Below are 6,043 nucleotides of genomic sequence, written 5' to 3'. Positions count from 1 at the left end.
GCTGGAAGCATTCACACTATTGTTATTCAAAATCTTTATAACTTATTATTATTATTATTATTCTTTACTTCTTCTTCCCTTTTTCTGCGTTTAACTCCTTCTTCATACTTTGTGCTATTTCAACAATTCATATATCAAAACGTGCCGCTTTTTTCAGGAACATTTATGCTATGTCTTTTCTCTTTCATACTATTTATACTTTTTAAAATATTTAACTTTTTGTGCTATTTTTCTCTCATAGGAAATGAATTGAAACAGTCTTCAAACTCTTCAAATCTTCTGCCTTCATTCAGCCTCTAATAGCTTCAGCTTACTTTCAGCTACAGACTTCATTAAACTTTTAAAACTCGTTCAACAAACCTTTTCAAACTATGCAGCTATATCTCAGCTTATTGATATCTTCAACAGTTTCAGAGATTTGTATAGTTTTACAATCATTAAAATTTCTGACAAAATTCAGGATTTTAACATGAAAGGTCAATGGGACGGAATGTTTCGTACGTTGGCAGTTGGTAGAGTGACAGAGGGTCTAAAAAATCTCTCACATTTTTCTCTCTATCCTTGCCAGCACGGCCACAGATTACACTCTACACACATAATTTCGGGCATGTTTGTAGACAAGCTCATCCGCGATCTCTTCATGTGCTCAAAAAACCAAGAGGAGAACGAACACAATTTAAACTAAGAGTCCTCCGAGTTGCAGCCAGTTCCCTCTCTCCTCCCATTGACTCCCATTCAAAAAGTAGGCGCCTGATTTTCTAAACGTCCCAAAGTTTCCAACCTGCCGGGGACACAATCAACATTTTTTACTCTAGAAAACACCAAAGTGACATGGTCGCGTTCAGCAAGGTTCTTATGGTTCGGAATATGTAAACCTTTTGCTCGTACTAAGTAACAGATTTGTCGTTCATTAGATCTGTTTGAGGGTTGTCACAGAGCAGTTAAAGCATATGGTTAAAGCTGCCACCATGCTTGTGGCATGGTGCTCTGTCTGTCTGTCTGTCTGTCTGTCTGTCTGGTCTCTCTCTCTTATCTATCTATCTATCTATCTATCTATTCTATCTATCTATATAATTCTTATCTATCTATATATCTATACTAATCTATCTATCTATCTAGTGGGTGTGTGTCACCCTTCTCTATCTGTCTCTCTCTCTTTGTCTGTATGTCTGTCTGTCTGTCTGTCTGTCTATCTATCTATCTATCTATCTCTTTCTCTCTCTCTGTGTCATCCTCTCTATTTGTCTCTCTCTCGTGTTCTCTCTGGGTCTGTCTGTCTGTCTGAAATGATATTATTCATATACTATATACTTCTAAATCATAATATTTATAATCCCTCCACTTCCTCCCTTATCTCTATCCTTCCCTCTCTCTTCCTCTTGTTCTCCCTCCTTCCCTCTCTCCCTCCTTTCCCTCTCTCCCTCCCTTAATCCATCTCTCTATCCTTCCCTCCCTCCTCTCCCTCCCTCCCTCCCTCTCTCTCCCTCTCTCTCCCTCTCTCCTTCTCTCTAGATCTAGCTATCTGTCTGTCTGTCTATTTATCTGTCTGTCTGTCTATCTATCTACCTGTGTGTGTGTGGTGGTGAGTGTGTGTGTGTGTGTTTCACTCTCTGTCTCTCTTTCTCCCTCTGACACCCTCTCTATCTGTCTCTTTTCTCTCTCTTCTGTCTATCTTATCTATCTATCTAACTATCTATCTATCTATCTGTCTATCTTTCTATCTATCTTTCTATCTATCTATCTATCTATCTATCTATCTATCTATCTAATTATTATTCTTTACTTCTTCCGCTCTTTTTCAGGATCTAACTCCTCCTTTCATACTTTGTGCTATTTCAACAATTCATATATCTATCACACACACATTCTCTCTCAGTCTGTCAGTGTCTCACACACACACACACACACAAATGGACACACACTAACTACCACACACACACACACACACACACACACACACACACACACACACACACATGGACACACACTCACCATACACACACATCCAACACACACACACACACACACACACACACACACACAAATGGACACACACTAACTACCACACACACACACACACACACACAAATGGACACACACTCACACACAAATGGACACACACTCACCATACACACACACACTAACTACCACACAAGCTGAGCACACACACACACACACACACACACCCACACACACTACACACACACACACTCAACAAACATACAACCACTTTCCTAAACACATACACAATTTACACAATTACACACAAAACAGACACACATGCACACAAAAACTAACACACACACCAAATGGACACACTATACAGCACACACTTTTCCTACAGTTGTCTGACTGTTTTTGTATGTACCTCTCTATTCTTCCTGTTGTAGTTAATGGACTCGTTGCTGTTAATTTTGTTCTTTAGCTATTTAAACTGAAAAATACACATTTCCCATTTTGGTCATGGTGAAACACATTTTTTTACACGTCATCCTAAACTTATGAGTGCTCTTCTCAACCATTTCACACCATTAAAACCGCTGTTTACATGTTCTACTCCTCAGCTAATGCTCCATCTATATTCTTCAACAATGTTCTTCTGCTGTAAGTTTACAAATGTATTTCCGTAGGCATTATCTTTTTTCCTAATACAGGAATTTTTCAAACTCTTCTTTGGACAATTCAAGTAATTTCCAGCCATTTCATACAAAGTCTCACATCTTCTACTTTTTACAATATATTCTCAGCCATTGCTTCAGCTATGTTAGTGCTGGTTCATCAGTTGTCCTTCCTGTCAGGTTAGCTACCAGATTTCATCTATTTAGGCCATCCATTACATTTAAACATGCAGAATTTAATTGTTTTCTTCTCCCTTTAGTATTTCTACTGCTTTTTACCTTTATACAAGTTATATGTTTAAGCTTTTTCCATCCTAGGGATGAATAAAGTATTCCTCTACTCTCTACTATACTTCCACTATACTCTACTCTACTCTACTCTACTCTACTCTACTCTACTTAACTCTACTCTAATTCTACTCTACTACTACTCTACTCTACTTTAGCATTAGTCTTCTTCAACATTGCTTTAGCAGTTTCTGTCAACTAATTTAGACATTGATTCAACAATTTCTTCAGCTCATTCAGCATTGCTTCAGCAACAGCGTTCAGCTGCTTTTCAGCATTCACACGCATTTTCTGCAGGAAATGCTATCTTTTTTCTAGTTATTATTAGTGTGAATGCTTGGAAGCATTCACACTATTGTTATTCAAATCTTTTATACTTATTAGTGTGAATGCTGGAAGCATTCACAATAATTGTTATTCAAATCTTTATACTTATTAGTGTGAATGCCTGCACGCATTCACACTATTGTTATTCAAATCTTTATACTTATTATTATTATTAGTGTGAATGCTGCAAGCATTCACACTATTGTTATTCAAATCTTTTTACTTATTATTATTATTATTATTATTAGTGTGAATGCTGGAAGCATTCCACACTATTGTTATTCAAATCTTTTATACTTATTATAATTATTTATTATTCTTACTTCTTCTTCCCTTTTTCAGCAGTTTTCTGCTCCTTCATTACTTTGTGCTATTTCAACAATTCTATATTTCAAAACGTGCAGCTTTTTCAGGACATTTATGCTATGTCTTTTCTCTTTCATACTATTTATACCTTTTTAAAAATAATTAACTTTTTCTGCAATTTTTCTTCTCATAGGAATTGAATTGAAACAGTCTTCAAACTCTTCAAATCTTCTGCTTCATTCAGCCTTCTAATAGCTTCAGCATACTTTCAGATACAGACTTCATGTTCAACTTTTAAAATGTTCACCAATCCTCTTAACTATTCAGCTATATCTCAGCTTATTGGATATCTTCAACAGTTTCAGATATTATGTATTGTTTTAAAATCATTAAAAATTTCTGACCAAAATTCAGATTTAACATGAAAGTCAATGGGACGGAATGAGGTCTCGGACGTTGGCTGTTGTGTAGAAGTGACAGAGGGTCTAAAAATCCTCTCAAATTTTTCTCTCTATCCTGTCAGCACGGCCACAGATTACACTATTTACACACATAATTTCGGGAATGCTTGTAGACAAGCTCATCCTTGATCTCTTCATGTGCTCAAAAAAAACCAGAGAGACTTACACAATTTAAACTGGGAGCCTCTGAGTGCAGCCATTTCCCTCTCTCCTCTCATTGACTCCCATTCAAAAGTAGGCGCTGATTTTCTAAACGTCCCAAAGTTTCCAACCTAGACACCAATCAACAATTTTTACTCTAAGAAACACCCAAGTGACATGGACGCAGTTCAGCTAGGTCTTATGGTTCGGAAAAATGTAAACCTTTTTGCTCGTACTAAGTACAGATTTGTCGTACATTAGATCTGATTGTGAGGGTTGTCAACAGAGCAGTTAAAGCCTTTGGTTTAAAGCTGCCACCATGCCTTAAAGTCACCAGCCAGGTTTACCATGGTAACCTCAACATGGCAACCTCACCTATGGTAACCTCACCATTGCAACGTCACCATGGCAACGGCCACACACATTCTCTCTGTTTTGACTGGTCTGTCGATCATAACACACACACACACACACACAAATGGACACACACTCACAATGCATACACATCCAACACACACACACAAATGGACACACACTAACTACTACACACACACACACACACACACACACACACACACACCACACACCATACACACACATCCAACACACACACACACACACACAAATGGAACACACACCATAACACAACTCATCCATACACACACACACACACACAAATGGAAACGCACACACACACACAAATGGAACACAATCTCACCATACACACACCCAACACACACACACAAAATGGACACACACTAACTACCACACACACACACACACACACCCAAACAAACATACAACCCACTTACCTAACACATACACAATTTACACAATTACACACAAAAAGACACACATTGCACACTCAACAAACACACACATAAATGGACACACACTAACCATACACAAACAGGGGAACACACACGTCCAACCACACACACATTATCTTACAGTTGTCAGGTCAGAACTTTTTGTATATCTTCACTCACTCACACCACACACACACATACACACACACACACACACACACTTTTGTATATCTTCCTCACTCTCACACACACACACACACACACACACTTTTGTATATCTTCCTCACTCTCACACACACACACACACACACACACACACACACACCGGACACACACCTACAAACACACACACAAACACACCTACACACACCAACTTTTCCTACAGTTGTCTGACCTGTTTTGTATGTACCCTCTATATCTTCCTGTTGTAGTTAATGGACTCGTTGCTGTTAATTTTGTTCTTTAGATATTTAAACTGAAAATACACATTTCCCATTCATTTTGGTCATGTTGAACACATTGTTTTACACGTATCCTAAAAACTTACTGAGGCTCTTCTCAACCCATTTCACACCATTAAACCCGCTGTTTACATGTTCTACTCCTCAGCTAATGCTCGATCTTTATTCTTCAACAATTGTTCTTCTGCTGTCAGCTTTACAATGTATTTCAGTATGGCATTAACTTTTTTCCTAATTCAGGAATTATTTCAAACCTTCTTTGACAAATCAAGTAATTTCCAGCCATTTCATACAAAGTCTCACTTCCTTCTACTTTTAAATATATTCTCAGCCATTGCTTCAGCTATGTTAGTGCTGGTTAATCAGTTGTCCTTCCTGTCAGGTTTAGCTGCAGATTTCAACTATATAACCATTTACATTTTAAACTTTGCAGATGAATTTCAATGTTTTCTTCTCCCTTTAGCATTTTCTACTGCTTTTTACCTTTAAAAAGGCATTCATCTCCACACTACAAGTTATATGTTTCAGCTTTTTCCCTCCTAGGGATGAATAAAGTATTCCTCTACTCTCTACTTCATACTCTAGGCATTAGTCTTTTCAACCATTGCTTTAGCAGTTTCGTTAACTAATTT

The sequence above is a fragment of the Trachurus japonicus genome, chromosome 11, assembly GCF_045865225.1.
Source record: "Trachurus japonicus isolate A0001 chromosome 11, Traja_1.0".
Lineage (NCBI taxonomy): Eukaryota > Metazoa > Chordata > Actinopteri > Carangiformes > Carangidae > Trachurus > Trachurus japonicus.
Note: the sequence above shows the minus strand (reverse complement) of the source record.